Source organism: Condylostylus longicornis, unplaced genomic scaffold (assembly GCF_029603195.1).
Source record: "Condylostylus longicornis isolate FDR11 unplaced genomic scaffold, ASM2960319v2 ptg000048l, whole genome shotgun sequence".
Lineage (NCBI taxonomy): Eukaryota > Metazoa > Arthropoda > Insecta > Diptera > Dolichopodidae > Condylostylus > Condylostylus longicornis.
The window spans coordinates 4,350,921-4,360,395 of NW_026578017.1; positions in this window are offsets into that span (position 1 = coordinate 4,350,921).

Below are 9,475 nucleotides of genomic sequence, written 5' to 3' on the forward strand. Positions count from 1 at the left end.
TTTTCAGAAGATTTCACATTACTATAGTATTTAAGATTAACAAAAAAATAACTTTAAAATTTTTAAGAGGAACTTCTTCAAAAAAAGAACAACAAGCCTGGGCTTATTTCGACAAGTTGCAAGTCCCATAATACCTTATAATGTAAAATTCCAAAACTTTTTTCTAGAAAAAGGTACACAAATCTACAACCCCAAAGGTAAACATAGCATTTAAAAATATTTGAGAGCAAAAAAAACAATCAAATCATACAAAATTGAAATACTTTCGATAAAAAATTGGAATACACGATTTTCAATCATTCAATTTATTGTTCGGCCTTAACAAACAAAACTTAAAGTTGGGTCAAATGAATGGTTTGTTAAAAAAGCACTTTTTCCTTCAACAAGTGAAAATAATGCTTTAAATTATACAGCCAATACATTATAAAATAACTTTCATTCATAAACCAAAATATTTCCAATGCATACTTTTAGGATGAGGTAAAAAAAAATTGGAAGACGTGTTAACATAATACTCAATTTTAAGGGTTAATTGCGGGAATTACGAAAAATAATTATATTTTTTGATGGCAAGGAATTTACCGTTAGCTTTTTACATTTACAGAAATTTAAAAAAGCTCGCAGTTTCGGAAATATGAAGTGCCAAAAGTTGAAATTTTAGAAATTTCGAGAGGCGATAACTCGGGAGGGGATGGATGTGCAAAAATATTTTCTTTAAACGAAATAAATTATTTGTTAGTATCTAAAAGTAATTAGAATTTCAGGCTCCTACAAATTGTGATGTAGAAAACCTTAAAGAAATTGTTAATATAAATATCGAGAAGTTGGTTAAAGCATTATGATTAGTTAAGCTATTTGTCAATATAAAATATTGACTCTAAAAATTTTTTGTTCACATTGTATGATCACATTTCGTTTTAATGTACGCTAATGTATCTTATGTGACGACTACTTTATATTACTCTAATTTAATAAAAGATTCAATTGCTCGAACTAGCAAAATCAAGCATATGGGTTTTATCCTTGCAAAAATTAGAAAATTTCCTTACTAAACTGTTATATTTGAATTATTTTCAAATATTAAGTTTAAATTTAATTAAGAAAATTCAAAAATCAAAATTTATCCTCCTAAAATGTAAATTATACAAATATTTTTAAGAATTCTATAATTTCCTACTTATTTGTAACGATAGCTACCCTTATGTTCGTGTTTCTGGACAATTATATCTTTATCGTAATCCTAATTCTACGGAACATATTTTTGTTGTATAAAAAATCAAAATTCAAAGAAATCAATCCTAAAAGAAACATACAGCGTTGTTTTTGGTTCATCGTAATTTTAGTAAAAAATTCAAGTTTTGCGTGTAGAGACCAAGCACTTATTCACATTACTACACTTAAATTCAGGAGACTTTTGAATGAATATCAAAGTTAAATATTTGTATATTGGTATAATTTTTTTGCTTCGAATTTCATCATCAATATTTTACAATATGAATATTTCAAAAGTTGAAGATGATTCCAAATAAATGAATTTTTTTCAAAAAAGAAGTTTTAAGGTCGACGGTTTTACTGGTCTTACTGTTATTGAAAAATTACTGATTCTTACCGTTTTACTTACTTTTGTTTTTAGTACGTTTTTTGTTTAGAGACTGAATTCAAATTTATACTAATTTAAAAATATAAAAAAAATTTACTTAGAACCTGATCGTCTATCACGCTATTTTACTCGGAAAGTGAGAAGAAAGTGAGTTACTATCATATACTTGTATAATGTAATTTTCGAGTAAGAAGAATTATTTGACATTGCGGATCGCGTTTTACAAAATTTATTTACCTTGTTTCTGAAAGTGAGACGATCAGTCGATAATTTGAGTAAAAATGCCAAAACCCAATTCAAAAAATACTGAGAATTCTAATTTGAAAGTGAATAAGAAGTGAGTAAAAAAGCGAGATACACGATCAGGCTGTTAATTCTGTCTAATATTTTAAGCATTTAACTCTTATTCTACTTTTTTATTGAAGAAATCTTTGTTCAATGTCCGTTAATGTAGGAATTTATTTTGAATATTTTAATGAATTGGCGTTCCGAGTAATTAAATTTATTGAGTTCACATATATCAAAGGCAACAGAGGAACTTGAAAATAAATGAACTGCATTGAATATCTTATTAAATCAGACGTTCCACATTCCGTTTTTGAATATTATTTTTCTTTCAAAAACAACATCATCAAACCTTTTAATTAAATCTTTACATGAAAGGAGAATCATATTTCAGTCCTACGATACCACACAAATGCTCATACAACAAATAATTATTGCTACATTTATAATGTGTAAGTAGTAGATATGTCCTTTCTGTAAGGGCAGTACTAAAAAATAAAAATAAAAAATATTTTCAAGTTCAGGTTTCTCTTAGCTTTATCCTTAAGCTATACATAATAATTTTATTTTATAACTTCTGTATCTGTTTTTTAACAAAACATTAGATTTTTTTTTTAGCAAAATTACAGAACAAAATTAAAAGGTTGTAATATTTATAAGCAACAACAAACTACAATAAAATTGTAAAAGATTTTATTACAACGTTATCAAAAAATATGTGGGTGAAGGTCAAAAGTAAAACAATGTTACACAATTTCATTCCTTTTTCGACAACATACAATAACAGGTTAGTATTTATGTTCGAAATTGAGATAATTATAATTAAAAAAATATATAAACTTTTCTTATTGTCTAAAAATTTAGCAATAAAATTACAGCGACGTGGTAGGTCCTGAAGGTAAATTTTTCTTTGGAATATGTAATTAAAGTGTCTATTGCATGAAACAAGTGGTGATATTTTTTTATGTTCCATAAGGTAAAACATTAGTTTCTCAACCCATATGATATTATTTTTAAAAAATCTGTTTTTTAATTAAATTACTGAAATTAAAAAATTTTGAAAGTTTTCCAATTAAATTGAAAGAATGAAATTCAGAACAGTCAAAATTCATTAACGGAATTGCGTTTCCAAATATTTTTAAAATTTTGTTAAAAAAATTTACAATTTTAAACGATTGCCAACATTACGATTGTAACTTAATTCTAAACTTCAAGACTCTTACAGACAATTAGAACTAGTTGAACATTAGTTAGAACTAGTTGAGGCTCAGATTTGGCAAATAACATCCGAAGTTGTTCCAGTTCCAATTTCAAATTCAACAATTAAACTTATTTTCAAATGCAAGTAAATTAAAGGAATCTCTTTCATCATGAAAAGTCTCATTCATACAGAATGAAAGAAAAGAAACATTTTTGAACAACCTAAAGAAGACTTATAATATGTCAACGTAAAGACAGATCAGCTACAAAATCAACCTCATTATAACATCAGTCCTACATCTAAAATTTGTCCTCTTATACTTCAATATTGAAGAAATACGCCTCCGAGAAAAAAAACTCTTGTGAGAGAAAAGTTTAAAAAAAAAGGAGTCAAAAAGAGTAGCTAATTTATACAATAAGGAATTCAACAATAAGGAGAGGAGGCTCCTACCATAGGGTCATACAGAAATAACCGAAAATATATCCAATAAATAAGAGCGAAGAAATATTTGATATTCATTGTTGATAATATGGCAAGGCAGCTAAAGACTATGGCTTGTGAATTCCAAAATATATAATATTTTGAAGAACGCTGTTAAACGATATTTTAATGCCAATAAACATAAAATTGACCATCCAACCCAACGAAGTCTGTAGTATCTAAAAAAAATTCAATCATCTGAAAACTATGCGGAATAGACGTAAAAAACAGTGGGCAAACTTAAACCTATTGTGAAGTAAAGTTTCACAATAAGTTTATAATAATTATACGAGATTTGCGAACCTTTTTTATGAACTGGTGTCTGTAAACTTATCAATATGAAATTAGAAATTTTATAGAAAACTAATGGAACCTGACCTGAGGGAGAATTTGGTAAAACACAAATAATCAACATCAAAACTCGTGGCCCTGTAGGTGTCCGATTCACCTTGAAAATTTTATTATTCGACTTTGCTTGCAAATTTTAGTAGCAAATTTTCTCGTAATTTAGAAATATCAATCTTAATTTCCTGCTAACATCATAAAATGTTCAGGAATTTTTAATTTTCTTCATAATGCTACTATTTATTTGATTCTGCAACTAAATAAAGCTTAATTATCATTCATTGAAATCATCTATAAACAGAAGAAGGAAGAATATTATTCGAGAATTATAAGTATTCTCTTAAGAACAGAAATTTCTGGTGAAAGCGTTTAAAAACTACCATTATTCTTTTATTATATGCACATTTAAGCACATATGCACATCTTCTGAAAAATGCAAACTGCATACATACATAATTAAAAGAAAACAAGAAAAAACCTCAAAGTTTCACTTCGATCTGTTGGAACGCAAAACATAATAAACTATTTGAAAGTTTTTTCAGAAAAAACCAAAGTTAAAATTAGAAAACTTTAGTTTTATGAACTACATCATTTGGAATACAAACTCATACACATACAGCAAATATCCTTACTGCAGAATTATAAAATGTTTTAATTAAAAATTTTCGAAGTTGAATAAAAGTAAGCTATTTATATCGGTACAAATGTACATTCTTCTTTTTTTCTAAAATTTAAGCATAAAAACAAAATAATTTTAGAGATATTTATACTTACCAGTTTCTTCTCTTCCTCTTCCACTGAATATAGGGTGATTAATGATTTGTAAAAAGTTAAATAGATCTGATAAATACGTCACTAATTTGTTCTTTTTCTCACTCTTCTGTCACTGTCATCTTAAATATTTGCACTTTAGATTTTAATCATATAAATTTTGTCCGCTTGTTTTGTATGAAAATTCATTTCTAATAATAATTCAATAAATTCTTTTTAACTTTGGAATTATTAAAGGTCAATTTAATGCTAATATCAATATCCATACGTTGAAGAACATGAAGAATGAACAGAAGAATTGGGTTCGACAAACTTTTTTTATAAATATACTTCTTCTTGAAAATAGGGTTAGGTTAGTTTAGATTAAAGCAGATGCCGTAAGAAACAATCGGCCCAGATAGGATCGTTATCGCTGTCTTTGATATCACTGTATTCTGATATATAGGATGATTCAGGAAGTTATACAACAACATATACCATTGGTTAGAAGATCGAAAATGCCAAATGGAATGGAAACCATTGGGTGCCAAATCCCAATGGTTTCCGACTTCCAGGGATTTTAACGAATTTTCACGAAATTTTTTTCATTCTGAAAAAGGTAGGAACTTCAAACGAACAGTTTCTGAAAGGCCTAGTAAAGGACTTAAAAAAGACATGCTGCTTAATTCTTATTTTATGTACCTTCGGAATATCAAGCATCAGAACTTTAGGGAAAATCAAATTTTTCCTTTCTTTTACTTTTTCAGTTTTTTCAGATAATTTCGTAAGAAATTTTTTAAAACCTTAAACTTTAATGTAAGTTCTAAAACATTAAAAAAATTTTTATGTTACAGAAGATATAGTACAAAAACCACAAGTATTGTGAGCCACAAATTCAATTAAAAACAAAACAGATGTTGATAAAACTAATATTAAATTTAATTTAATATTCCTTTATCAAAAAATTTGGAAAAATACGAACTTCTCATCCAAAAATTTTACAAATTTCTCAAAACAAACACCAAATTCTCTTGTGAAATTCACTTAATTCGGCAAAAATTATTGTTTTTCTTTTTTGAATTAATTGTTTTGCTGAACCTCTTTAGTTGCACCTACCTTATGTTAATTTTAGCTTTGGTAGAAATATGTTTTAAATTTATTAATCCCATTAAATTATTTATTAATTATTTAGTAACTTCATAATGTTTATTCCATGTTATTTACAAACTCCATTTTGTATAAAAAAATTAAACTTTCCTATTAAAAAAAATTCTTCTTTTAGAATAAATGTCAAAATTTGTACGGCAAATGTTTAAAAATTCGCTCCATAGCTGGTTAATTTCAATAACCTCAGATGTCAAATGGTGCCTAGATTTCGAAAATATTTTTTTCAAATTTTTAAATTGCACCCAATCTGGGAAAAATGCATTTAAAAATTTCAAACCATATAGGTATCATTTCTTATAAAATTTGGCAAAAATAAAAAACCTATCAATTTTCTTTACTAAGAAAAGTTTCGAAAAAAAATTTTTGATTACTAGATTTTTTTTGTTTTTCCAAAATGAAAATTCTAGTTTCTTTTTTCAAAAATTTAAAATTTTTTAAAATCAATTTTTGTTTTTCAAATTAAAAGTTTGTATAAAATTTCGTTTCAATTTTGTTATTATTTTTGTTACATTTCAAAAAAAACATTAAAATTCAAATTTTTTATCAAAATAACGGCTCCTAAAAATGTCAACTGTTGTTTAGTGACTCTTGTCATCAAAAATTAATGATAGTTGACAATTACAACGCTTAAAATCCTTGCCTTTAAGGGTATTTAAAATCTTGACATAGAAATGGTTTTTGTGCTACATCTTCTGTACTATAAAAAATTATTTCATGTTTGAAGACTTAAATTAAAGCTTAAGCAGCTGGGCAAAATTCTATAAAAAAAATTTCAAGGTTTTGAAAAAAGTTCGAATGCTTAGTATTCCAAAGGTACATGAAATACAAAATCAAGCAGCGTGTCTATTTTAAGCCCTGTACTAGACCTTTCAGAAATTATTTTTTTGAAGTTCCTATCTTTTTCAGAATAAAAGTTATAATCAAAAAATCTTGGATAAAAAGAAATTTCGTGAAAATTCGTTAAAGCCCCTGGAACTCGAAAACCTTGAGATTTCGCAACTAGTCCGGTACAGAAGTTTTATCTATTTTCGACCCTCTAACCAATGGTATATGATGTTGTATACCTTTCTGAATCACCCTGTATATCCCTACTTTCATTTAAAATAACCCGAACTGGTTTAGATCTCTTGTATTTACAATTACCAGGTCTGTATGTAACTCACAAGAAGAGCAACCTACAAAAGAATGCACGTTTCTTTAGCCGATTTAAGAAAGAGTACTGAAATAAATTGAATTGAAAGTAGTTCAAAAAAAATTTTTCTTAAAGATATTCGGGATTTGAGGGAACATCGTACGTACAATGTACAATTTGTTTTACATTTTTCATCGTTTTACACCTAGCTAGCGCTTAAAGTTTCACCACTCTAAAACATCGTTGCTTCACCACTCTAAAACAAATCAAACTAATTGTCGTAAAGGAATAATTCAAGACAAAAGATCGATCAATAAGGAACAATTAGAGCAAAAATAGTATTGTTAATTTTATTTTATTTTTTTGCACAAAAAATAATTTCACAAAATCTCAAGTTATACATTGTAGATATCAGAAGGCTTTCTATAGCTCCGTACCTTTCAAGTTATAGAAATTATTTTTTTAACAATATGAAACTCAAGGCTATATTAAAAATTTCAAATTTGCAACCACTATTATTTTTCCATCATTAAACAAAAATGTTTCAAATAAAAAATCCGTGCTTTAAATTATTCATGCATCCTCAATGTTAACAGAAATTGGAATTATGGTAATTTATTGAATATAATTATTAAATTAAAATTAATTTGAAATAAATTTTGGTAAACTTTGAACAAATTTTTGTAAAATTTATTTTTGTTTAATATTGAAAAATATTTAAAATTTACATTCTGCCCTTGAAATCTATTTACTTACTTATTTATAATATGTTTGGTGTGATAACAAGTGGTGACAGTGTGCAAATGGTAATGAGCCAATGAAATGTGCAAAATAATTTGAAAGATTATCAATATATTTTCAAATATTACAAAATTCGTAAAATTTAATTGCAAATTTGTCATATTATTTCCCTGAATCACATAATAAAATTTTTCTTTTTCGAATTTTCACACAACTTCTTCCATAATCAATTTTAAATATTATTGAATTAAATTCTTTACGAAATTTTCACTTTATTTCTTACACATTATCCTTGTTGTAATCTTAACCTTAAAATCATTTTGTCATCTTCTTTTATATTATACTTTTCATTGGAATTGTATAAACCATTCATTTCATTGTTTACCCTTTTTAAGGATATCATGTCTAAAAAAAAGGAAAAAATATTTTTGAAATCTCTTCTTTATTCTATGACACCAAAAAAAAATGTAATTTGCAAATATAAAACAAATATTCAAGACAAAAAAGAAACATTAAAATTAAAATGAACAAAAAAGAACAATTCTATCGTCCCAGTATTTGTAAGCATGTGTGTAATACATTCGGATGTACAAAATATATACAGAAGACATTTTGAAAGACAGAAAGAATCCCCTAAGCTTGGTAAATTTTTTTCAAGAGAACAATTTTTATTGTCAATGTAGGTAGTGTTAAGAACTGTTCCAGTGAAATTTTCATGTGTTGTTAATGACAAAAAAGTTGAAAATATTTTAACCGCGATAAAGGTAACAAACGCAACAAAATCGGTCGCAAAAAATTTCCCTAAATTAAGATTTTCATCAAGTTGTTTCTTCTCTAATAATGTAGTGTTAACACAATAAAATATCCCATTCGAATTGTTCCGAACTCCCAATTATACCAAATTCTCAAGAAGCTAAAATTATCATAGATCAAACTAAACTCGCAAGCTCCATAACAAATAATAAACTCAAACTTTCTAAATATGTGTTTTGTACCAAATAAAAATTTATAAAAATGAGAGGAGTTCCTAAATTAGGGAAAGCTTCATAGTTTTTTAAACACAAAAACTTAAAGATTGGAATTAAACATCCTGTATTTCTTTAACAACATATTCTTTTTTTATATAAGAAGCGTACCAATCTTTTAGAATTTTAAAGTAGGCGTCTGGTAAATAAAATTATTCGTCTTAATTTATAGATATTTGAGATTTCTTTATTTTATTATGATTGTCTCTATTATTGATATACCCAGATAAATGTACTTAAAGCCCTATATAGACCTGAGAAAAAATCATTAAAATATTGAAAAATTTTTTGAAATTCTGGAAAAAAAATAATTTTTGTTAGCTACACATAAGACCACAACAACCGACAAGGAAGTAATAAATTAGCATTATTTTCTCGTATAAAATATTGTTTATAGAGGCATGGTCTGGGATTTATTGAAGGGCCTAAAATTTGAATTAATTTATTGTAATGTACAACTTTCGGTTATTGAAACGCATAATCAATGCTTCTTCATATTTCAATCCAAGCATATTTTTTCCCAACTCAATCAAAATGAATCCGTATTTTAATAATAATTTTTTTTTCAGATCTCCAATGTCCAATTTTTATTATGAAAACAAAAAAAAACAAAAACCTTTCCTTCAACAACATTCCACCTCATCTTTAAATCTAAATCTATATGCACAAATCCCAAGTGAAACCCAAATATAATAATATGAAAAACGAATTTGAATTGAAATAGAATTGAATAAAAATTTTGAATAGAA